General features: G+C 42.5%; 1 protein-coding gene across 1 annotated transcript in view; it reads left to right on the forward strand.

Annotated features, from left to right (window-relative positions):
• The first annotated feature begins 3,394 nt into the window (after positions 1–3,394).
• LOC311134429 (transcriptional enhancer factor TEF-1-like) overlaps positions 3,395–26,265 on the forward strand; it is an 82,048-nt gene continuing 59,177 nt past the window's right edge. Inside the window, exons 1-2 of the mRNA XM_084168109.1 lie at positions 3,395–3,542; positions 3,956–4,060. The gene's annotated coding sequence lies outside the window, so the exon portion shown is untranslated. The remainder of the gene's footprint in view (positions 3,543–3,955; positions 4,061–26,265) is intronic.

Genomic DNA, 26,265 nt, shown 5'->3' on the forward strand with positions numbered 1-26,265 from the left:
AAAATAATTTGATACCATGGGCCCCCTTTTATTTGCATGTGAGGATTGATAATGTATATTTTTGGACATGGCTAAACACATGTAGGCTAAACACGCTAACGAAATAGACACACAATGTCTGCTTTCGCTATGGGTCATGTGACCTGGCTTCCCTCGCTCTCCAAGTGTTGGGATTTTCACATGCTGCTAAGAAACCAGGGCCAACATCAAAGGCAGGGGCATTCACCCATAACATTACAGGCAGCCCTGTGGACTATAAATCAGAGAGATGATTGGTGCACAAACATATCCATGTATTTATGTGTAACGTGACATCAACCTCTTCAAATGTCCCATTGAAAAGGCCTGCTGCTAACCTGTTTTCCTGTAACACAATCCCTGAGAAGAACCACAGTCATCCAATGAATGTGCATACCCTTCATTCATCAGACCATTTGTAATACATGAATGTGCAGAGTGAATGTGACTCCATCTAAGTTATAGAAACAGAGAGTGGGTTATTTGATCAGTTTAACACAATTAACGTGAAGTCTTGCTTAGTCCACACTGAGCTTTAAATGTCGTAAAATCCTAAACCTGCTTGCATTGACAACTGTCATATTTATGTCTCCTCAGATGGGCTTCTGGTATAATGACAGTGTAATAATGAAAGCAAGTGAATTTATGTTGCCTGGAAGAAATGAGAAATTAAATTATTCTCAATCACTGTAGGGCTCAAATGAAATTTACTGTCCCAGAGGCTCAATTGTCAATGACCTGAAAGCATTTGAATGCTCAAGCATAGCCGCATCCCTTCCTGTCATTCTATTTACCTCCATCAACACTGCTTTCCTCTGACCACAAGAGGGCGACTGCTCACATGCTGAGATCTAATTTACCAGCTCTTCTCTCTATGACAAATTATGTAAAAATCAAGTAGCCACTTTATAATACTGCAGCCATGGGACTGTCACTGGCCAAGGCAGAGAAGAGGAAATGAAGACAGAGCACCATAACATGTTTATTATACAACAGCATATATCAAGTTCTCCATGTGTTTCATCCCCCTAACCAGATGTTATATTAAGTATTTAATTCCCATGATCTATCTGTTCTTCTCTAAAAATGGCTTAGTGGAGGTCACATTTAACCCCTGACCTCAGGGTGAGGGGGGTCAACCTAAGTCAGCAAAAACATTAACCATCAACAGGTTACACACTTATGCTGGACAGGCAAGGGTCTCTGTGCTTGAATATGACACTTTTTAATAATGTTTCTGTTTCTGTGAAAATGTCTCTGCTTGTGCATTTATATTGGCAATGCAGCACATTATCCTCTGTGTGTGTGTGACAGGCGTATGTGTATCACTGTGAGTGATTTAAGAAATTGCCTCTACACTGGCTTCCTGTTAAGGCTAGGGCTGATTTCAAGATTTTACTGCTAACCTACAAAGCATTACATGGACTTGCTCCTACCTATCTCTCCAATTTGGTCCTGCCGTACATACCTACACGTACACTACGGTCACAAGATGCAGGCCTCCTTACTGTTCCTGGAGGCAGGACTTTCCTATAGAGCTTTATTTTTATGGAATGGTCTGCCGATCCATGTGAGGGACGCAGACTCGGTCTCAACCTTTAAGATTTTACTGAAGACACATCTCTTCAGTAGGTCCTATGATTGAGTGTAGTCTGGCCCAGAGGTGCGAAGGTGAACGGCAAGGCACTGGAGTGACGAACCACCCTTGCTGTCTCTGCCTGGCCGGCTCCCCTCTCTCCACTGGGATTCTCTGTCTTTGACTCTATTACGGGGGCTGAGTCACTGGCTTGCTAGTGCTCTCCCATGCCATCCCTAGGTGGGGTGCATTATATCGCGGCAGAATTTTTTCGCTATACTCGACTTGAGTGGGTTGATCTTCCTGTCCGGTTTTGCGCCCCCTCAGGCTCGTGTGGTGGACTATACTCGGCCTTGTCTCAGGGTAGTATGTTGGTGGTCTGTTGATATTCCTCTAGTGGTGTGGGGGCTGTGTTTTGGTAAAGTGGGTGGAGTTATATCCTGCCTGGCTGGCACTGTCTGGGGGTATCGTCGGAGTGTCCGTCCGTCCCTCAGTCTCCAGTATCTATGCTGCAATAGTCTACAGTATGTGCTGGGGGGCTAGGGTCAGTCTGTCCTATCTGGTGTCCTGTGTGATCTTAAGTATGCTCCCTCTAATTCTTCCACATCTCTCTTGCTTACTCTCTCTCCCCTTCCGGAGGACCTGAGCCCTAGGACCATACCTCAGGACTACCTGGCTTGACGACTCCTGGCTGTCTCCGTCCCCAGTCCACCTGGTCGTGCTGCTGATCCAGTTTCTGCTGTTCTGCCTGCAGCTATGGAACCCTGACCTGTTCACCGGACGTGAAACCTTCTCCTGGACCTGCTGTTTCGACCCTCTCTCTCCCTCGCCCTCTCTCTACCTGAGGTGCTGACCTGTTGCACCCTCTATAACCACTATGATTATTATTTGACCCTGCTGGTCATCTATGAACGTTTAAACATCTTGAAGAATGATCTTAATTGCCATGCACCTTTATAATCTCCACCGGCACAGCCGGAAGAGGACTGGCCTCCCCTAAGAGCCCGGTTCCTCTCTAGGTTTCTTCCTAGGTTCCTACCTTTCTAGGGAGTTTTTCCTAGACACGATGCTTCTACAACTGCATTGCTTGCTCTTTGGGGTTTTAGGCTGGGTTTCTGTATAAGCACTTTGTGACATCTGCTGATGTATAAAGGGCTTTATAAATAAATGTGATTGATTGAGTAGTTTGCTTTTACACATGTAAGCAAACAAGTGGTTGTAAAAACACACCCTGTCCATTTATGACCTTACAGCCTTTTGCAATGGTCAAAACCATGCTTTGGTCAGCAGGTCAGTGGTTGGCTCAGCTGTAGGTACAGTTCCACATGATGCAGGAGGGAAGATTATAGTGACACAAACAGACATGCCATGATAATAACAATGCAGGTGCATTGCTAGGCAACTTGAAAATCAGCTTGGACAGGAACTTCTGCTACATAAATGCCAACAGCCAGGTTTTCTTTTTACAAAATATGTTTGGAAAGACATTTATCTTATTGATAATATATTGTCAACCAACAATCTTATTAGTTGGTGGAACATTCTTGGAATCTATGTGTTGTTGTTTTTTCTAAACAGAAAAATCAAAGAGAAAGTATATATATATATATTTTATCGTTTCTTTGAATGGAGTTTGGGTGCAGTACTGTTGTTTTGTAAAAATAAAAAAGTACAGTCCCTCCCACCCGTATGGCTCAGTAACTTCAGAGTTTATGATGACGCAACACGCGCCCCGCCCCGCAAACTCCATCTTTGCGTTCATTTCATTCCTGCTCTCATTCCGCGCATACTTCGCATCTCTGTAGATGCGCGGTAAATTTTACACACTTTAGCCGGCTGGTCTGAAGAAAAAAATCCTTGGCAGTTCTGAAAAAAACATCTCAGCCCTTACAGCAAAACCGAAATACAGCGAAAATTGTTACAATTAACAATAATAGAGGTGTTTAAGGTAAGTTTGCTACTACTTTTTACTTAAAAGTTATTGTGGTGCGTTTGTATGGTAGGCTACTGGAAAATCAAAGTAGTCAGATTTAATTGGAAAATAAATATTGATGGTTGAATATACTATATCACAAATATGTATCTAATACAATTAAGTCACTTGTGAAATAAATTGTAGAAACTATGCCGGCGTGCCATATTGGCTGGCTGGAGCCTACGTCGGAGAGCAGTGCCTTTCACTTTGTCCATAGACGTCGTCCGACATTGCATGAACATCTTTTACATTTTTTACATTTTTCCTGAAGAAAATGTTGGCTGTTGCCACGGCCCAACAGTGTATCCTCCTACAAGTATTGTAGAACACATATCGTTTACTTTACATGCGTCTAAGTTATTATGTTTGTGTTTTTCCCCGTACAGGCAGGGAGTTGCCGTCAGGGATATTTTGCTTTCCCAGCGCAACAAAGCATACAAGTCAGAAGGACTTGTTGCATCCTCGGGTTTTCATTTGGCCCTTTGATAACTGTAAGTAGCACACACATTTATTCTTCAATATACAATTTCGTTGATATATATATTTTGTATCCGTATCAGTAACTTATTGCGTGTGAAATTATTGTTGGGTATGATATTTACCACCGAAGGACTTTCCCTTAAAAGTTAGTTTTACATTTCCCATATAAATAAACATGTTTTCATTATTTTAACTATCTGGTGTATTATGTGTGAAGGAGAAAGTTTTTATACAGAGCAGCCTTTGTTAATGATTCACTTGTGTAATACTGCACCTTACCCTCCTGTGATTTCATGAATCTGGGCAAGAAACGAGATGCTTGAACATCATCTTATAACTGAAAATCTTTTTGTAATTTGGTTTATCAGTGCTGTGATTAAATTAAATACTGCATTAATCACCATTCTCTCATCAGAGAAAATATGCCTGCAATTAATCCATGAGCCCATGGATTAGAAGTTTGTTTTGATCATGCTTAATCAAATGTTAATAGCCTGCTTTCTGATGTTACATTTTAAGACTTATTTTGACACAATGTGAAACATCTAATCTCATTAAGATAATTCAGAGATATCTTTAGTGAAATACTGACTTGAATCTAATGTCAAGTGTTCAGGTTTACGGGTCTTGATTTGTTTCCTGGATTATGTGTTATGAAACAGTTTTTCAATCAGACCATTGGGATGTCAGTAAAGTTAATGTGATTATCACTTTCTGAAAAGTAGACTTTTATATTAGTTATTACATTTTTAAAATAAAGCTTGAAATAAATATTTTGTCTAGCCAAGAGGGACATCAAAGATCAAACCTCTTTTGAAATCAGAGGAGTGGTGGCAGGTGCAAAACTTACTAGTTACTTCTGGGAGTAGAGGACTGTGTGAAACAATGGACGAGGGGAGGAAGGAATGGAAAAGGGGTATTTGATTGTCTTTGCTGTGTTTAGGCTGTGAGTGGATGGAGCTGTTGAATCACCATGGGCAAACTGTCCTATTCTCCAGTCCGTTGACATCTGGTTTTAGTACTTCATGCACCTGTAGAGGGGAAAAAATGCAAATCCAGACATTTGCACTTACCTCTCCGCGCAGTGGAAATGGGGACTAACGACTATTTGTTTGGCTGCCTCACTGTCAGCCTATTGTTATACCAGCAACAGGCGGGAGTGGCTGAGGCACCATATGGCTCCTGTGTGCCTAGTCAGTGCTATCTGTTCATTTAGCTTATCAATGGCATTACAATATGGTTGATTTGAGTCGCCAGCTATTTTCTCCTTGTTATTGCGTCGTTGTACAGGGAAAAGCGGAAAGTCTCCACAGCCTTAGAAACAGGGCCGGCAAATGCAGGGGCTTACCGGGGCTGAAGCCCAAGAGGGAGCAAAAAAATACATAAGGAAATATATACAGTATATATTATATATGTAATGTGTATATATAATTTCTTCTTTATGCAACCGCCAACCACAGGAGGATTCAGGAGTCCGCTCTCAATGAGGTGTAGACAGCCTGCTGCTGCCGCTCTGCTAATCGTCAGATGGGGGGAGGAGAGGAGGTAGGGGGTACACGTTGGTAAATGGGGGGGCCCTGCCTTGATTGGATAACTGATTAATAAAACAATTTTTAAAAACTGCATAGTAAATAAATGTGACTGGTCAATTGTGTGTCAAGGGCTGGGCCCAAGAGGCAAAACATATTAAAAAAATATCCAACAGCAGGAGCCCATTCTCAATGTTCAAAATACACCTGAGAGCATAATTTTGCCACAGAGGATCAATAGTTTCTAAAAAAATAACTGTGGATTACATTTGATCACAAGCACATACAAGTAGTCCCCTGTAGCGCAGTTGGTAGAGCATGGCGCTTGCAACGCCAGGGTTGTGGGTTCGTTTCCCACGGGGGGCCAGTATGAAAACATGTATGCACTCACTAACTGTAAGTCGCTCTGGATAAGAGTGTCTGCTAAATGACTAAAATGTAAATACCAAAATACAGGAAACACCAACATAGTATCTTAAAAGGGTTTTTGGCCACCAAGACCTGCCAGAACAGCTTCAATGCTCCTTGGCATAGATTCTACAAGTGGACCTAAACCATGCAAGGAAAATGCACCCCACACCATAACATATTATTTGTATCCCTCATTTACTCAAGTGTTTCTTTATTTAGGCAGTTACCAGTTGGTTGCCTACAGTCGGGAAGGCCCCACGGTGCCAAATATACAGCTTTTTGCAGTAGTGGCCATAGACATGTAATCCATAGAAGGGAACCTCTTACCCTGGCAATTTGACTATTAAACTCATGGGTACACTAGCAATGGCTGCCAGTTCTGACTTGAATGGGAACTGCCATATATGGATTATATTTCTATGGTTGGGCCTGTCTGTTTGCCTTTTGCAAATTTCAAAATACAATCGCGGGAAAAACGTACCGTAAGCAAATGCCTACTGAAAAGAAGAAAAATATGTCTGTTGAACCAATATAAAAGAAAATATCAACAATTCCCAATTTTTGGTGAATAGCTGCGCTGTTTTTCAAAGTAGCTCATCTTGAGATAGGCTATTGCCAATAGGAGCGCATCAGCCATCACCATGAGTAGTAGCCTATGGCTTAATCTTCATCATTAGGTGAGTCAGTGTGCCACTGGAAGTTTTATTTAGTATCCTACTGTAGCCTATAATATACACTGAGTATACCCCCCCGAATGGCACACACACACAATCCATGTCTTAATTGTCTGAAGGTATAAAAGTCCTTCTTTAACCTGGATCCTCCCCTTCATCTACACTGAGTTGAAGTGGATTTAACAAGTGACATCAATAAGGGATCATAGCTTTCACCTGGATTCACCTGGTCAGTCTGTCATGGAAAGAGCAGGTGGTCTTAATGTATTCAATATGTGTGTGTGTGTGGACACCTGCTCATCTAACATCTTGTTCCAAAATCATGGGCATTAATAGGGAGTTGGTCCCCCCTTTGCTGCTATAAAAGCCTCCACTCTTCTGGGAAGGCTTTCCACTAGAGGTTGGAACATTACTGTGGGGACTTTCTTCCATTCAGTCACAAGTGCATTAGTGAGGTCGGGCACTGATGTTGGGTGGTTAGGCCTGTTTCGCGGTCAGCGTTCCAATTCATCCCAAAGGTGTTCGATGGGGTTGAGGTCAGAGCTCTGTGCAGGCCAGTCAAGTTCTCCCACACCGATCTCTACAAACCATTTCTGTATGGACCTCGCTTTGTGCATGGGGGCATTGTCATGGCGAAAGGGCCTTCCCCAAACTGTTGTCACAAAATTGGAAGCACAGAATCGTCTAGAATGTAATTGTATGCTGTAGCGTTAAGATTTCCCTTCACTGGAACTAAGGAGCCTGAACCATGACAAACAGCCCAGACTATTATTCCTCCTCCACCAAACTTTACAGTTGGCACTATGCATTGGGGCAGGTAGCGTTCTCCTGGCATCTGCCAAACCCAGATTCGTCCGTCGGACTGCCAGATGGTGAAGCATGATTCATCACTCCAGAGAACGCGTTTCCACTGCTCAAGATTCCAATGGTGGCGAGCTTTACACCACTGCAACCGCCGCTTGGAATTGTGCATGGTGATCTTAGGCTTGTGTGCTGCTGCTCGGCCATGGTAACCCATTTCATGAAGCTCCTGATGAACAGTTCTTGTGCTGACGTTGCTTCCAGAGGCAGTTTGGAACTCGGTAGTGAGTGTTGCAACCGAGGACAGACTATTTTTACGCACTTCAGCACTCGGCAGTCCCGTTCTGTGAGCTTGTGTGGCCTACCACTTCGCGGCTGAGCCGTTGTTGCTCCTAGACGTTTCCACTTCAAAATAACAGCACTTACAGTTGACCGGAGCAGCTCTAGCAGGGCTGAAAATCCTATGACGGTGCCACGTTGAAAGTCACTGAGCTCTTCATTAAGGCCATTCTAGTGCCAATGTTTGTCTATGGATGACTGTGTGCTCGATTTTATACACCTGTCAGCAACAGGTGTGGCTGAAATAGCAGAATCCACTAATTTGAAGGGGTGTCTACATACTTTTTTGAGTGCATGTACACTACCGTTCAAAAGTTTGTGGTCACTTAGAAATGTCCTTGTTTTCGAAAGAAAAGCCTTTTTTTTTGTCCATTTAAAATAACAAAATTCATCAGAAATACAGTGTAGACATTGTTAATGTTGTAAATGGCTATTGTAGCTGGAAACGGCTAATTTTTAATGGAATATCTACATAGGCGTACAGAGGCCCATTATCAGCAACCATCAGTCCTGTGTTCCGATGGCACGTTGTGTTTGCTAATCCAAGTTTATCATTTTAAAAGGCTAATTGATCATTAGAAAACCCTTTTGCAATTATGTTAGCACAGCTGAAAACTGTTGTGCTGATTTAAAGAAGCAATACAACTGGCCTTCTTGAGACTAGTTGAGTATCTGGAGCATCAGCAATTGTGGGTTCGATTACAGAATCAAAATGGCCAGAAACAAATAACTTTCTTCTGAAACTCATCAGTCTATTCTTGTTCTGAGAAATGAAGGCTATTCCATGCGAGAAATTGCCAAAAAACTGAAGATCTAGTACAACGCTGTGTACTACTCCCTTCACAGAACAGCACAAACTGGCTCTAACCAGAATAGAAAGAGGAGTGGGAGGCCCCGGTGCACAACTGAGCAAGAGGACAAATACATTAGTGTCTAGTTTGAGAAACAGATGCGTCACAGGTCCTCAACTGGCAGCTTCATTAAATAGTACCCGCAAAACACCAGTCTCAACGTCAACAGTGAAGAGGCGACTCCAGGATGCTGACCTTCTAGACAGAGTTGCAAAGAAAAAGCCATATCTCAGACTGGCCAATAAAAAGAAAAGATTAAGATGGGCAAAAGAACACAGATTCTGGACAGAGGAAGATTGGGAAAAAGTGTTATTGACAAACTAATCGAAGTTTGAGGTGTCCGGATCACAAAGAAGAACATTTGTGAGACGCAGACCAAATGAAAAGATGCTAGGAGGAGTGCTTGATGCCATCTGTCAAGCATGGTGGAGGCAATGTGGCGGTCTGGGGGTGCTTTGGTGGTGGTAAAGTGGGAGATTTGTACAGGGTAAAAGGGATCTTGAAGAAGGAAGGCTATCACTCCATTTTGCAACTCCATGCCATACCCTATGGACGGCGCTTCATTGGAGCCAATTTCCTCTTACAACACCTATCTCAACCCTATTGAGCTGTTGTGGGAGCAGCTTGACCGTATGGTACGTAAGAAGTGCCCATCAAGCCAATCCAACTTGTGGGAGGTGCTTCAGGAAGCGTGAAATCTCTTCAGATTACCTTGACAACTAGAATGCCAAAGGTCTGCAAGGGTGCAAATGGAGGATTCTTTGACGAAAGCAAAGTTTGAAGGACACAATTATTATTTATATTAAAAATCATTATTTCTAACCTTGTCAATGACTACATTTCCTATGCATTTTGCTGTATTTCTGTCTGTAATAAAGCCCTTTTGTGGCGAAAAACTCATTCTGATTGGCTGGGCCTGGCTCTCCAGTGGGTGGGCCTATGCCCAACCATGGCTGCACCCCTGCCCAGTCGTGTGAAATAAATAGATTAGGCCCTAATGAATTTATTTTTTGTTTGGATACTCCCGAGTGGCGCAGTGGTCTAAGGGTCTAAGGCTGTGCCACTAGAGATCCTGGTTCGAGTCCAGGCTCTGTCGCAGCCGGCCGCGACCGGGAGACCCATGGGCGGCGCACAATTGGTCCAGCGTCGTCCAAGGTAGGGGAGGGTTTGGCCGGCAGGGATGTGGGTTCGTTTCCCACGGGGGGCCAGTATATAAATATAAATTAAAATTAAAAATTAAAAAACATGTATGCATTCACTAACTGTAAGTCGCTCTGGATAAGAGCGTCTGCTAAATGACTAAAATGTAATGTAAATGTTTGAATTCAAGACCAGATTGATCTCAGTTTGTATGTGTCTGGTAGCCACTCATTTCAGTCAATTGTGTGGTATTAAAAAAGATTCAGCTAATGTGTTCTATCATGTAAATGACGTAGAATTGCATGAAATGTTTTTTTTTTTAAAGGCACCTTTTCTTCTGGACCCTGCTAAAAACGGCTCTGCTCAACTCTTGCCTATGCCACATCGCAAATGTTATTATGGCTTTATTATAAAGGTCCTTTTTCTTCAACAGTAAATGTACTGTAATTAAGGAGTCAGGCTTAATTCTTTGTAAAATACCTGGACTTAATTCCCCAAAACTAAATGTCTTTTAAGGACCATTGGTCTCGTCACCATGTTATGAAATCAACAGGTGATTCACCTCATGAGTGGGGGAATGATGCACTGCTGTGTGAAACAAGAATCTTTCACGATTTCATCTGATTGCAAATGGGCATCCCTCTACTATTCTAAAGACTTAGTCTTAAATGGCCATTTTAAACACTATTAGAAGACATGGAAACTAAATTAGGTGTCAGTGTTAACGATGTATCATTCGGTACCTCTGTCCTTTCCCCGTCTTATTCTCAGAGTAGTGAAAATGGATGCTGAGATGGAGTGCCTGAGAGAAATAGGTCTCATTTCTCTGGCCTGATAAGATGCCTTGTTATCTGATACTTACAGGAAATAAAATGTGTGACGGCCACAGAGGAAGGCTGTATTTTGGGAGGGAGAGCCAATTCAACAGAAAGTAAATGGAGTGTAAAAGAGAAGAAAGAAAATTCATATTTAATGACATTTGGGAGCGGGTTTGTTAGAGCAATAATGCGTGGTGTGCTGGGCTTGTGTGTCGCAGTGCTGGGGCAGGGGCATGGGGGCAGGCTTTGTTTGGAGAGCAGGGGTACAATGGGCGTCCTCCGGGGACCTGACTGCAGGAGGGCCGGCCACTCTGCCTGACTGTTCCCCGGGCCTCCCTCCGTGCCCTGAGGTAAACCCTGTGTCACAAAGGGAGAGTTTCAGCAAGGTCTGATGCACTGCACTTTTAGCCCGACAAGGTAGATACCACCTAAAAATGTACAGCTGGCACTCAGCCAGTGACGTCATGGCTGTGCATCTGCTCCAGCGCTAGCTGCAGCCGCAGGGAACCTCTGCCTGCCAACTTCTTCTGGCTGCACTTTGGCCCTGTCCAGCAACCCTGAGAACACTGTGTAAGTCGCTTTGGATAAAAGCGTCTGCTAAATGGCATATTATTATTATTATTATTATTATTATTATTACTGTAACTGTAGAGTTAGGACACACAAAACCACAGGGTTAGAAGGGTAAGGACAGACGGGGGTGCTTTCATTATCCCTTCTCATCAGTATCAACAGCCCTCACAACAAAAATCCATCTACAGTGTATTCAGACCCCTTGACTTTTCCCACATTTTGTTACGTTACAGCCTTATTCTAAAATGGATTGAATTGTTGTTTTTTTTGCTCATCAATCTACACACAATACCCCATAATGACTAAGCAAAAACAGGTTTTTAGAAAAAACAGAAATATCACATTTACGTACAGTTGAAGTCGGAAGTTTACATACACCTTAGCCAAATTCATTTAAACTCAGTTTTTCACAATTCCCGACATTTAATCCTAGTACAAATTCCCTGTTTTAGGTCAGTTAGAATCACCACTTTATTTTAAGAATGTTAAATATCAGAATAATAGTAGAGAGATTTTATTTCAGCTTTTATTTCTTTCATCACATTCCCAGTGGGTCAGAAGTTTACATACACTCAATTAGTATTCGGTAGCATTGCCTTTAAATTGTTTAACTTGGGTCAAATGTTTCGGGTAGCCTTCCACAAGCTTCCCCCAATAAGTTGGGTGAATTTTGGCCCATTCCTCCTGAAAGCGCTGGTGTAACTGAGTTAGGTTTGTAGGCCTCCTTGCTCACACACGCGGTTTCAGTTCTACCCACACATTTTCTATAGGATTGAGGTCAGGGCTTTGTGATGACCACTTCAATACCTTGACTTTGTTGTCCTTAAGCCATTTTGCCACAACTTTGGAAGTATGCTTGGGGTCATTGTCCATTTGGAAGACCCATTTACGACCAAGCTTTAACTTCCTGACTGATGTCTTGAGATGTTGCTTCAATATATCCACATAATTTTCCTTCCTCATGATGCCATCTATTTTGTGAAGTGCACCAGTCCCTCCTGCAGCAAAGCACCCCCACAGCATGATGCTGCCACCCCTGTGCTTCACAGTTGGGATGGTGTTCTTCGGCTTGCAAGCAACCCCCTTTTTCCTCCAAACATAACGATGGTCATTATGGCCAAACAGTTCTATTTTTGTTTCATCAGACCAGAGGACATTTCTCCAAAAAGTATGATCTTTGTCCCCATGTGCAGTTGCAAACCGTAGTCTGGATTTTCTATGGTGGTTTTGGAGCAGTGGCTTCTTCCTTGCTGAGCGGCCTTTCAGGTTATGTCGATATAGGACTAGTTTTACTGTGGATATAGATGCTTTTGTACTTGTTTCCTCCAGCATCTTCACAAGGTCCTTTGCTGCTGTTCTGGGATTGATTTGCACTTTTCACACCAAAGTATGTTAATCTCTAGGAGACAGAACGCGTCTCCTTCCTGAGCAGTCAACTGTGGGACCTTATATAGACAGGTGTGTGCCTTTCCAAATCATGTCCAATCAATTGAATTGACCACAGGTGGACTCCAATCAAGTTGTAGAAACATCTCAAGGATGATCAATGGAAACAGGATGCACCTGAGCTCAATTTCGAGTCTCATAGCAAAGGGTCTGAATACTTATGTAAATAAGTTATTTCTGTTTTTTATTTGTAATAAATTTGCAAACATTTATAAAAACCTGTTTTCACTTTGTCATTATGGGGTATTGTGTGTAGATTGATAAGGGGAAAAGTTAATTTAATCAATTTTTTAGTAAGGCTAAAAGCCCACGACCGATGTGTCATGAAAGCAATATGCTACCCATCCGTCATTACATGAGTCAGAGTATGAAGCTAAAACAAACATCAGAGTTCTTGGCCTGTGCTTAAACAGGAAATCCAGGCTCCAATTACTTCCTTTCCCTGGACTGAGTACAGTACAGTAGTAGTGACAGCATGTACTGCTTATACCACAAGTAAAGAAAAATACCTTATTATAGCAGATACATTGAGGACAATTGTTGGCTCCTGCAATGGTATTTTGCATTTGGCACATGCTACTACTTTACTGTACTGCAACGTTGGTTCAGTACCAACAGTTATGATACACAGGAATATGGTATCAGACTATATCATTGGATATCTAAGCTCTTTTGACATTTACTTTACAAGAGGGCAGATGTAGTCTATAAAGAAAAGATGCCCCCATCACTCTAGGTTGCACTTCTTTTAGTAAATAAAAGGTGTCTTTTGACTATTTGAATATATTGGGTTTGTACATTTCATTAGGTGGAGCTGAAAGGGCCTATTTGTTGCGTCCTGAGCACCATGTCGGTTATCGAGTGGCGCAGTGGTCTAAGGCACTGTATCGCAGTGCTAGCTGTGCCACTAGAGATCCTGGTTCGAGTCCAGGCTCTGTCGCAGCCGGCCGCGACCGGGAGACCCATGGGCGGCGCACAATTGGTCCAGCGTCGTCCAAGGTAGGGGAGGGTTTGGCCGGCAGGGATGTGGGTTCGTTTCCCACGGGGGCCAGTAAAAATAAAAAGACATGTATGCATCCACTAACTGTAAGTTGCTCTGGATAAGAGCGTCTGCTAAATGACTAAAATGTAAATGTAAATCTAACGGAGGTTGTATCAGTGTTTAGCCCAGGGACACACAGGGTTCACAGCCCTCTTTGAAACCATGTGCTCCTAACTGCGGAGTGTCAAGGAAGGCTCATACTCAAACACTCAGCAGGTTCACACTTCTTGGATCATGTTGATATTACTCCAACCTCCAGGTCTGTCTTTCCTGGTAGCGCCTATTCAATAAAATGTGTTTATAAACAGGGGTGCACATAACATTTTCAGTGAGTTACTCAGGTGAGTTCCAGCAGATGGTGTCTGGTACTCACCCCATATGTAGCGGGGTCTTAATAAGTGCAGTCTTCCTCACTGTCCTCTTCAGTGTCGCCCCCACTGTCCTCTGCTTCAGCTTCCTGCATGGTGGATGATGAAGATGCTGCAGATGCACCTCCCTGTCCTTGGTTTAGCCTCCGATTAGCACAGGTCAACAGCAGGCTTTGGGTCAAATGTCTCTGTGGTCTGCTTTGACAGGTGAATGTGCATCAGGGCTGAGAGACGAGCACGTGACAGACGAGATCTGTACTTCTAAAGGCAGTGTAAGAGACAGCTTAACCACCTTGTTGATGTTGGAGTAAGCATCAGGGTTACTTGTATTTACTATTTGGACCAAGTCATACACAGAAGAGGCTCCCAAGCGTTTTCCTGCCTGCTTTAAGCGCATCCATTCTGTCACAATGGTATCTTTGTCAAGTTGCAAGGGGGCCTCATATTTCTTGAGAATGCTGTAAACTGTTGTGTTTCCAAAACAGTGGAGGTCTTGCATTTCCTGAGGCCATGTTGAAGGATCAAATACTAAGAAATGATCACATGACTTGAGGGAGTCATATCTGATTTCAAACTCTTCAATTAACCCCCTGAGTAAGTGTGTGTCTGTCAGCATCAGCATTGGAAACAGTGTGTGCCCTGTGGCTTTTACCATCAAGCAGAAGTGTGAACTGTCCAATGGCCACCATGAGTTCATCCTTACATTCTCCAATGGTCAGCTTTTCCTTCTGAAACCTAATGGATGTGGTCTTCAAAATGTTGCAAATGTCAAGCATGTTTGACAGAAAGCACTGAAAACGCTCTGTGCAGACATGCTGCAAGTCACTGTTATCACTCGTAACCAGTTGCATTTTAATGGCTGGCAATAGTCTTGATATTTTTAACAGTGTTTCATGCCTCCATGCAGACCATCTGATATTATGAAACGTACACAGTTTCACAAAGGAGATCCCATTTTCTTCACATAGCTTATTCAGTGCAGCAGTTTTTTTTGCTCCACCTTTTTGTAAATAAAACTGCAGCAGCTTGACCACAGAGCGATTAAATGTCTCACAGTAAGGAACGTTGCGATCAGCTGATTTCGCGCAAATCTCCAGTGTGTGTGCGGTGCACAGAATGTGCACAAGGGAGTCTCCAACCACAGCAAGTTGCCGGAGTTTTGGCACAACGCCGTTGTAGATACCTACGTTGACAGCAGCCCCGTCTGTGCACACAGCGACCAACTTTGTTGTCCAGTCATCCAAGTCTGTGTCCTGGAAAAGTCTCACAAGTCCGTCTGTTATAGCCTGCGCGGTTCGGTCAGCACCCAATTCAATCAGTCCAATAAAGTCCGAAGTAAACTCTCCGTTGCTGGACACAGACACAATGTAAACGATTTCCTGCTCAGTTTTTGTGATGTCCTCAGATCCATCTAAAAGCAGCCCCCAAAATTCAGCAGACTGAAACTTGGCTCGTAACTCCCCGCTGATGGTGTGAGCGATGCTCTGCATGATCCTTGTGCCCCTTCACGTGAATGATATGCACCTCCGACATTTACTCCTAGCCGCTTCAGTAAAGGAACATCCTCACAATAGGAAGACATGGGACGTGCGTGTTTAGCTTTATGGAAGGCGAGGAGAAAAATATTAAACAGAGCTTGCCGCTGTTCTTCATTCAGCTTGTCTCGCCATCTGGCAAGTGGGCGACTGGACATTTCTTCTCCGCTAGCTTAGCAATGGCTTGCGCCACATTCGTGTGCTCCTTGCTCTTTTCATGTTTGTCAAATAAAGGATGGTTGAAATTCTTTGAGCCTTTATAAAATGCACCTGTTTTGTCTGCTAGATGTGGATTTGAGCGGCAAACGCTCATCGTTAGCTTCAAGCCACTGCACATCTTGGAGCCTCTTTTCCGAAAAAAGTATTTTCTTCCGCTCTGGCTCCAGTTGGCGTTTCTTTGTAGGTGGCGAAATGCCAAAGAAGCTGCTTAATGTCTGTTGCTTTTTGGACATCCCTGACAGTAGTTAACAAGCAACATGTCATGTGTAAGGTTAGATGAGAAGATCGGTCAAGTACGCAAAGGCGCGTAGTAACACAAGTGGCATTACGCATTCCTGATTTTTGTCGCGCTTGCGTACCTGCGTACCAGTTATGTGCACCCCTGTTTATAAAGCCCTATTGTTGAGGGAGAGCGAGTGACGCCCCAGGAAGATGAAGCCTAATAGAGGGCTTTGACTCAGCGATATAGCTGTCTGAAGAAGAATAGGAGTTGTGCTTTATATGAAACCCAGCAGTACCACAATACCTCCAGACACCCCCAGACCCAACTCAGCTGGAATGCCCCCGTCCAATGACCCAACTAGCAATTTTGATCAGTCCGACGTGATCCTGATAGTGCACAGAAAAAAGGGGTCAGGACTTTTAAATATGTCTGGATTAGAGTATTGATAGGCCTGAAAATTCTTGTTCAGTTTCTGCCATCAAAATAGTGTCATCAGCATATAGGAGGATACTTAGCACTTCATCGTCATATCTACAGTGCCTTCAGAAAGTATTCACGCCACTTTTTCCACATATTATTGTTACAAAGTGGGATTCAAATGGATTTAATTGTAAATTTTGTCAATACATTTACATTTTAGTCATTTAGCAGACACTCTTATCCAGAGCGACTTACAGTTAGTGAGTGCATACATTATTTTATTTTTTATTTTTTTCATACTGGCCCCCCATGGGAATCGAACCCACAACCCTGGCGTTGCAAACGCCATGCTTTACCAACTAAGCTACATCCCTGCCGGCCATTCCCTCCCCTACCCTGGGCCAATTGTGCGCCGCCCCATGGGTCTCCCGGTCGCGGCCGGCTACGACAGAGCCTGGATTCAAACCAGGATCTCTAGTGGCACAGCTAGCACTGCAATGCAGTGCCTTAGACCACTGAGCCACTCGGGAGATCAATACAAAATACTCATGTCAAAGTGAAAGAAATTCTAACATAAAAAAATAATATATATATAACACTAATATATCTTGATTAGATAAGAATTCACCCCCTGAGTCAATACATGTTAGAATCACCTTTGGCAGCGATTACAGCTGTAAGTCTTTCTGGGTAAGTCTCTAAGAGCTTTCCACACCTGGATTGTGCAACATTTGCCCATTATTCTGTTCAAAATTCTTCAAGCTTTATCATATTGGTTGTTGATCATTGCTAGACAACCATTTTCATGTCTTGTCATAGATTTTCAAGCAGGAACATTCACTGTCTTCTTGGTAAGCAACTCCAGTGTAGATTTGGCCTTTTTTTAGGTTATATTCCTGCTGAAAGGTGAATGAATCTCCCAGTGTCTGGTGGAAAGCAGACTGTACCAGATTTTGCCTGTACTTAGCTCCATTCTGTTTCTTTTTTATCCTGAAAAAATCCCCAGTCCTTAACAATTACAAGCATATACCCATAACATGATGCAGCCACCACTATGCTTGAAAATATGGGAAGTGGTACTCAGTAATGTGTTGTATGGATTTGCCCCAAACACAACACTTTGTATTCAGGACAAAAAGTGAATTTCTTTGCCAAATATTTTGCAGTATTGCTTTAGTGCCTTGTTGCAAACAAGGATGTATGTTCAGGATATTTTTTTATTTTGTACAGGCTTCCTTCTTTTCACTCTGTCAATTAGGTTAGTATTGTGGAGTAACTACAATGTTGTTGAGCCATCCTCAGTTTTCTCCTATCACAGCCATTAAACTCTTAACTTTTTTCAAAACTGTTTTAATGTCACCATTGGCCTCATGGTGAAATCCCTGAGCGGTTTCCTTCCTCTCCAGCAACTGAGTTAGGAAGGACACCTGTGTCTTTGTAGTGACTGGGTGTATTGATACGCCATCCAAAGTGTAATTAATAACTTCACCATGATCAAAGGGATATTCAGTGTCTGCTTAAAAAAATTAAATAATCCCATCTACCAATAGGTGCCCTTTGCGAGGCATTGGAAAACCTCCCAGGTCTTTGTGGTAGAATCTGTGTTTGAAATTCACTGCTCGACTGAGGGACCTTACAGATAATTGTATGTGTGGGGTACAGAGATGAGGTAGTCATTCAAAAATCGTGTTAAACACCTATTATTGCACACAGAGTCCATGCAACTTATTATGTCTTGTTAAGCAAATTTTTAGTCCTGAACTTATTTAGGCTTGCCATAACAAAGGGGTTCAATACTTATTGACTCAAGACATTTCAGCTTTTCATTTTTAATAAATGTATTTTTTTTTTTTTTTACATAATTCCACTTTATGGGGTATTGTGTGCAGGCCAGTGACAAATCAATTCAAGCTGTAACACAACAATATGTGGAAAAACTCAAGGGTTGTGAATACTTTCTGAAGGCACTGTAACTCTAATGAATTACAAAAATAACAGAATGGCACATTTTGAGTTTAAATCTATGTGCTTTGAATGTCACCAGTGCATATGGTTTTCACATTCCGTATTTCTGCTAAAAGTTGTATTTTGAAATAGTGCTCAAGAGGTCATTTTTAAGAGATGTTTGGCAAGGATCAGCAACTTCGAAACTGCAGAACCTATATCGTGTCAAATCAGCCTCTAAAGTCCAGGATGAGTGCCGCGAGCAGAGGATGAGTGCCGTGAGCACACAGACCAGTCAAGAGTGCAGCAATTTGGTCGAGAGAGCAGAGGATGTGTCCCACGAATGGACAGGCCAAACTTTAGAGCTTGCAAGTGTGCATTTGGGCGAGCAGAACATCATTGCCGCAGATAAAAAAAAAAATATATATATAGAACCTAAGCAAAGAAACATGGTTAAAATGTGTAAAAAGCATCAAATTGTCTTTGTCAAGCTTTCACTCTCAATTTCTCAAGTAGATCTCTCCTATGTCTTGACATCTTTTGGGTTTAAATTTATCTTTTTTCTGGTCGTCACTAGTTGCCACAAAATCATAAACCCCACCTATTTCTACAATTTATCTTCTTAAAATGTGATTTTAAAGTTAACCTTAACCTTAACCCTAACCACACTAACCTTATGCCTAACCTTTAATTTAAGACCAAAAAGCAAATTTGTGTTCTCTTTAATTTTTATTTTGGTTTTGTGGCTGTGGTTTTCTCGATTTGGATTTCAGGCTGGTGGGAGGCGGGCTTAGAGGCAGGTACATGTCTAGAAACGTTAGACTGGTCACTTTCACTGGAGTGATGGACAAACTAACAAATGCTTGCCCTTGGCCAGTCCAGTGTTGTCGTGTGATTGGTTGAGTCTTGGGTGCATGACTTCAAACCGATGCGCTTCAGAGCCGTCTGTTTAGCTTGCTAGCCGGCTTGAACAGTAAGCACCGAACAACTTGGGAAACCCAGCTTCAACTTGATACATAAACAAAGTAATTGGGAAGGAAATTAAAGGGCTATGCTATACCTTGAGTTGAGTGGAATCTACTTGCTAAAGTTAGCTAGCTAGCTAATTACTTGTTAGCCAGCAACGTTAGTCTGTAAGACGAAAAGCAGACAATTGGCTCTAGCTAAGTAACACCATAGTCCATCACTAGCTAATTGTTTTTCTTCACCTTTCCACAAAGTGTCTTATGTGTTTTCTTGATATGAGGGAGTTAACCCCAATGTATCAAAGAATAGGTGGAGTATGGGCATAATTTGGCTGATCTAAGAAGTTAATTCATCATACACTAGGTCCTGGCCATAATTTAATATAGCTAAATATAATGACTCCATTGTTGAGAATAACATGTGGGTACACACATAATAATGGCATAACGATGATGACGTTGAAAGAAAGGAAGGACTTGTGGGTAGGAAGCATGAGTTTTTACTCACCAGTGTGGTCAAAAACGTAGTAACTTTGTTTTAGTCACAATCTGGTTACCTAGAAGTACAAACATAGTTATGTTTTTGGGTTATTAAATATGTATTAACTTATTTCTGGATACCTTCTAAACTACCCACAATGCACTATTTCTCAACGTCATATGGAGGATCTACTCTGTGCTACCGAGTTCATATACTAGCTCAAGCTGGCTAAGGTTAGCCGCACCTCATGCGCCGCACATACTTTGTGGCTGTGTTATCTAGTGGGAACCCGATAGCACGGCAGGCTCTGGTACCTTCAAACCTGCTTGCTCTAAATGTGTAGTAACTCGTCTGTTCTCCTTTTTGTTTTGTCAACTTTTCGGCATGTTCTCTGTGAAGTAGGCTACGGGAGTTTTGTAACTTTTTCCACCTTGGCTTAGTGCTAGCTGACTGACATACGGAATCAAAACTATTTGGGATTGTTCTTGCTATATAGCTATTGGATTTCCCTGACTCTCCCTCGGCCCGGTGAAGCGCCCGTCTCCCCCTCGCTTTGGTAGCTAACTCAGCCTGCACTCTTTTAAAAGTTTTACCATCGGATGGGTCCCAGCCATTAATCTGTCTCTGCTCTCTCTTTGCTTTTGATCTGCGGTTTTGTGTTAGTTGTGTTCTAGCTGGACTCCAGTAGTTGGGCTCTAGCTTGCGACCATAACCGTGGTGGTTGGCTAGGCTAATAGCTAGTTGTCTAAATAGCTAACGTTAGCTGGCTGGCTAAGATAACGGCATATAGCTAGCATTCTTTGATATTTGGTTAGATGGCGTTATGTATTTCCAAAACTTTGGTTTACTTCAATGTAGCTGTAAGCTAGCAATTGGCTGACTCATTCAGTGCTAACGTAACATTAGCAGGCAAGTAGGGCTAACATTAGCAGGCTAGTTGGCTAACAACCTTGCAAGTTGATTTGTAACAAATTAATTAAGTATTTGCTTGTAAATTGGCTAAAAATGTAATTGAAACCAGTAGTCATGAGTGCAAACTATTTTGTTTAATTTGAAGTTGTACAGTACCAGTCAAAAGTTTGGACACACTCATTCCAGGGTTTTTCTTTATTTTTACTATTTTCTACATTGTAGAAAATTGTGAAGACATCAAAACTATGAAATAACACATGGAATCATGTAGTAACCAAAAAAGTGTTAAACAAATCAAAATATATTTTATATTTGAGATTCTTCAAAGTAGCCACCCTTTGCCTTGATGACAGCTTTGCACACTCTTGGCATTCTCTCAACCAGCTTCATGGGGTAGTCACCTGGAATGCATTTCAATTAACAGGTGTGCCTTGTTAAAAGTTAATTTGTGGTATTTCTTTCCTTCTTAATGCGTTTGAGCCAATCAGTTGTGTTGTGACAAGGTAGGGGTGGTATACAGAAGATATCCCTATTTGGTAAAAGACCAAGTCCATATTATGGCAAGAACAGCTCAAATAAGCAAAGAGAAACGACAGTCCATCATTACTTTAAGACATGAAGGTCAGTCAATCCGGAAAATTACAAGAACTTTGAAAGTTTCTTCAAGTGCAGTCGCAAAAACCATCAAGCGCTATGATGAAACTGGCTCTCATGAGGACCGCCACAGGAAAGGAAGACCCAGAGTTACCTCTGCTGCAGAGGATAAGTTAGTTACCAGCCTCAGAAATTGCAGCCCAAATAAATGCTTCAACGAGTTCAAGTAACAGACACATCTCAACATCAACTGTTCAGAGGGGACTGTGTGAATCAGGCCTTCATGGTCGAATTGCTGCAAAGAAACCACTACTAAAGGACACTATTAAGAAGAAGAGACCTGCTTGGGCCAAGAAACACGAGCAATGGACATTAGACCAATGGAAATCTGTCCTTTTGGTCTGATGAGTCCAAATTTGAGATTTTTGGTTCCAACCACCGTGTCTTTGTGAGATGCAGAGTAGGTGAACGGATGATCTCCGCATGTGTGGTTCCCACTGTGAAGCATGGAGGAGGAGTTGTGATGGTGTGGGGGTGCTTTGCTGGTGACACTGTCTGATTTATTTAGAATTCAAGGCACACTTAACCAGCATGGCTACCACAGCATTCTGCAGCGATACGCCATCCCATCTGGTTTGCGCTTAGTGGGACTATCATTTGTTTTTCAACAGGACAATGACCCAACACACCTCCAGGCTGTGTAAGGGCTATTTGACCAAGAAGGAGAGTGATGGCGTGCTGCATCAGATGACCTGGCCTCAACAATCCCCCAACCTCAACCCAGTTGAGATGGTTTGGGATGAGTCGGACCGCAGAGTGAAGGAAAATCAGCCAACAAGTGCTCAGCATATGTGGGAACTTCTTCAAGACTGTTGGAAAGCATTCCAGGTGAAGCTGGTTGAGAGAATGCCAAGAGTGTGCAAAGCTGTCATCAAGGCAAAGGGTGGCTACTTTGAAGAATCTAAAATCTATTTATTTGTTTAACACTTTTTTTGGTTGCTACATGATTCCATATGTGTTATTTCATAGTTTTGATGTCTTCACTATTATTCTACAATGTAGAAAATAGTAAAAATAAAGAAAAACCCTTGAATGAGTAGGTGTCCAAACTTTTGACTGGTATTTGAAGTTATTTCTGTTTGAGTTTACATAATAGGGAATTGCTGGCTTGCTGGTTCCTTTTCTGACATGACTTCGGCATTCTTCGGTTTTATGTATAACTCCAAAAATAGAAAAGTGAGAACTTTGTATTGGGACTTTTGATGCGTATACTAATGCAAATCCATATGTTACATGTGGTTACGTTTATGCTACCTACCCTTGAAGAGAGAGTGCAGGAATTGAGATGAAGAATCCAATATTTAGGGTCTTTTTTTATCCCAAGGGCACACACACAGGATTTTGAATTAAATGGAGACACGATGGGGAGAACCTGCTACATTTAACAGTACATAACCAGTGCCAAATAATAGAATGTAAACTAGAATTAACCAGCTATACTCATGGTACACACAGCATTCAAAGGAAGACTGATTACAAAGCAACGCCATTCATTCACCAAACATTTAACTAAGGAAAACAGATTTGTTTTATAGTAATTTTCTGATTGGGAGCTACCATTGTCTATCAAATTATGGGGTAAAATTATTTCAATTTGGCATTGGAAGTTTTAATTGATTACAGGCAGTAATACAGGAGTCAAATCGCATAGGGCGTTTCATCAGATGTTATCAGCAAGCCAGAGCTATCTGTGGAAAGAGCACAAGTAGAACAAAGATATATGTGCAAACAGATAACAAATGTATCATTCAACATAAGATTCCACCTAAAACAATGACATGAGCTCTGTCCCAATTCATCTCAGCTCAACTCCTCACCTCCTCGAGGTCTGAGGGGTGGAACCTTGGGTCCTCTCCTCCGATGGGGTTTTAGGAGGCACAGAAAAGGATGCAAGAAATCGAGAAAATATCAAATGGCACAGAGCTGTTGCATGTTTGCCTCAATATGGGACTGGGCAGAGGTGTACAATATATGCCATTCATCAGTATTATTGAGCCATAAGAGACCTTCCTTAGACCTTTAGTTAAGAAACACATAAATGAGCATACAAGTATGTTTAAGGATGTTTAAGCAGTCATACATGACTGTTGTGAGTGCAGTGCCATACCGTTACCTCCCTGGTGCAGCAGAGCTGACACGCTAAAGATGAAGTTATGGCAGATGTCTGTGGAGGGGGTCTTGACCACACTCTGGCTGTTCTCCAGACAGTGGTAACGCTGAAACGTGTCCCAGGCACAGATGGCGGCCACGTCGCCTCCCTCAGAACCAGTAAAGATTTCCAGGCTCTTACAGTGTAGCATCAACACAATCTATAGAGAGGACAGAAAGATACAGAAGATGGAATTAGATTTAGTATGGAGTCAAAGGGCTGAATCCTAACTTAAAATCCTTGTAGCTAGAATTTTTATGCACGTGTCATCAATGCATGATTTACGCAAAAGTCTCTGTTGTGTCTAGGTGTGTGTGTGTGTGTGTGGGAATGGGAACTAACTGTGTCGATGAGTGTACGGGGACTGGATATCACTGAGTGCAGAACAGAGGGGCAATCTCAGTCCATCCCTGCCTCTAAACACTGGTCTGGTGAGCACCACCACAGGTTGTTTGTAGCACATTAATTGGGGAGGATGGGCTCGTGGTAATGGCTGGAGCGGAATAGGTGGAATGGTATCAAATACATCAAACACATGGTTTCCATGCGTTTGATTCCATTCCAATCGTTCTGTTCCAGCCATTATTGTGAGCCGTTCTCCCCTCAGCAGCCTCCACTGAGCACCACCTATCTGAGGAGATGAGAGAGCGAGAGGGATGTCACAAAACACTGCACTAAATCACACACAAGAAAAGTGTGTGAAAAACAGAACACAGGCCTGTAATACAGGGTGTTTACATACTCAGAGTAGACTCATATACACAACGTATATCCTACACTATACACACACCTGCATATACAGACCCATTACTCACTCTTTCACGCGCAACAAACATACACAGAGAGCGAGACTAGGTGTGTGTTTACCGTGATCCAGGGTGGAGGAATATCATATGATTGTCATCATCAGGCATGGTGTTGGCACAGCGACTATCTGATGAGCTCACACTGGGACGCATCACTGTCATCAACACTGCCTCCCATTGGGCCGGTAACTATGCCAACACAACAGGTACATAGACATTGGAGTTTGATACCCCTGGTCAGGATTCCACTGTGGAAGGTGGAGGGATACATATGTGCTGAGTTGTGTAAGGCTCAAGATGAGTTAGGGAACACCATGATCCCAAAAGCCTAAGAAGAAAGTTACGTCAAGGTCAAAGGTGACTCACAGGTCCAAATTTGGCGTCCTCTACCTCATAGGTTTAGTGGTCCAGGGCGATGAAATAGAAACCTGACCTGACTCCACCTTGTCAGACTCCATCTTCTCTACGAACACACTGACCTGTCTCCTGAGAACAACTGCAGTGAGAGAGAGTAATAAAATGATGTCAGGAAATGGCACTGACAGAGTTCAATTGGAGTTGAAAAGTTTGTAAATCTTAGTGATGCATTCAAGGTAACAGTCCATTTAAAGACTGCTGCTGTATCAAGAGGCAACTATGGATAATAATTTAGCCAAATAAGTGATAAAATGTACCAATCCACGCCACTCATCAGTCAGTATGGCTCAGTGTTGAACAGCCTGCAATCATTTCATGTGGAGCGTTATCCTATAGGTTTTCACTTAATTCCTTACCTAACCTACATGTGCACATTCAACCATCCTCTGTATAGAACCATCTTTCTAACCAAATAGACAGACAGCAGTTGGTCAAAGTCAATAACATGTCATCCTCTCTACGTGACAAATGTCCTAATAACTATTTCTCCATACAGCATCAAACTCAGTACCACTAATGATTAAGTTATGGGGGTGATTGATAGAAGTCATGGTTACCTGCAGGAAGTCCCCAGAGTGCTGTGCATAAAGGAGAGCCAAGGTACTTGGAACAGAGTGGACTCCTGTACAGTGGGGAAAAAAAGTATTTAGTCAGCCACCAATTGTGCAAGTTCTCCCACTTAAAAAGATGAGAGAGGCCTGTAATTTTCATCATAGGTACACGTCAACTATGACAGACAAAATGAGAGAAAAAAATCCAGAAAATCACATTGTAGGATTTTTAATGAATTTATTTGCAAATTATGGTGGAAAATAAGTATTTGGTCACCTACAAACAAGCAAGATTTCTGGCTCTCACAGACCTGTAACTTCTTCTTTAAGAGGCTCCTCTGTCCTCCACTCGTTACCTGTATTAATGGCACCTGTTTGAACTTGTTATCAGGATAAAAGACAACTGTCCACAACCTCAAACAGTCACACTCCAAACTCCACTATGGCCAAGACCAAAGAGCTGTCAAAGGACACCAGAAACAAAATTGTAGACCTGCACCAGGCTGGGAAGACTGAATCTGCAATAGGTAAGCAGCTTGGTTTGAAGAAATCAACTGTGGGAGCAATTATTAGGAAATGGAAGACATACAAGACCACTGATAATCTCCCTCGATCTGGGGCTCCACGCAAGATCTCACCCCGTGGAGTCAAAATGATCACAAGAACGGTGAGCAAAAATCCCAGAACCACACGGGGGGACCTAGTGAATGACCTGCAGAGAGCTGGGACCAAAGTAACAAAGCCTACCATCAGTAACACACTACTCCGCCAGGGACTCAAATCCTGCAGTGCCAGACGTGTCCCCCTGCTTAAGCCAGTACATGTCCAGGCCCGTCTGAAGTTTGCTAGAGTGCATTTGGATGATCCAGAAGAGGATTGGGAGAATGTCATATGGTCAGATGAAACCAAAATAGAACTTTTTGGTAAAAACTCAACTCGTCGTGTTTG

Source organism: Coregonus lavaretus (assembly GCF_964263955.1).
Source record: "Coregonus lavaretus genome assembly, chromosome: 9".
Lineage (NCBI taxonomy): Eukaryota > Metazoa > Chordata > Actinopteri > Salmoniformes > Salmonidae > Coregonus > Coregonus lavaretus.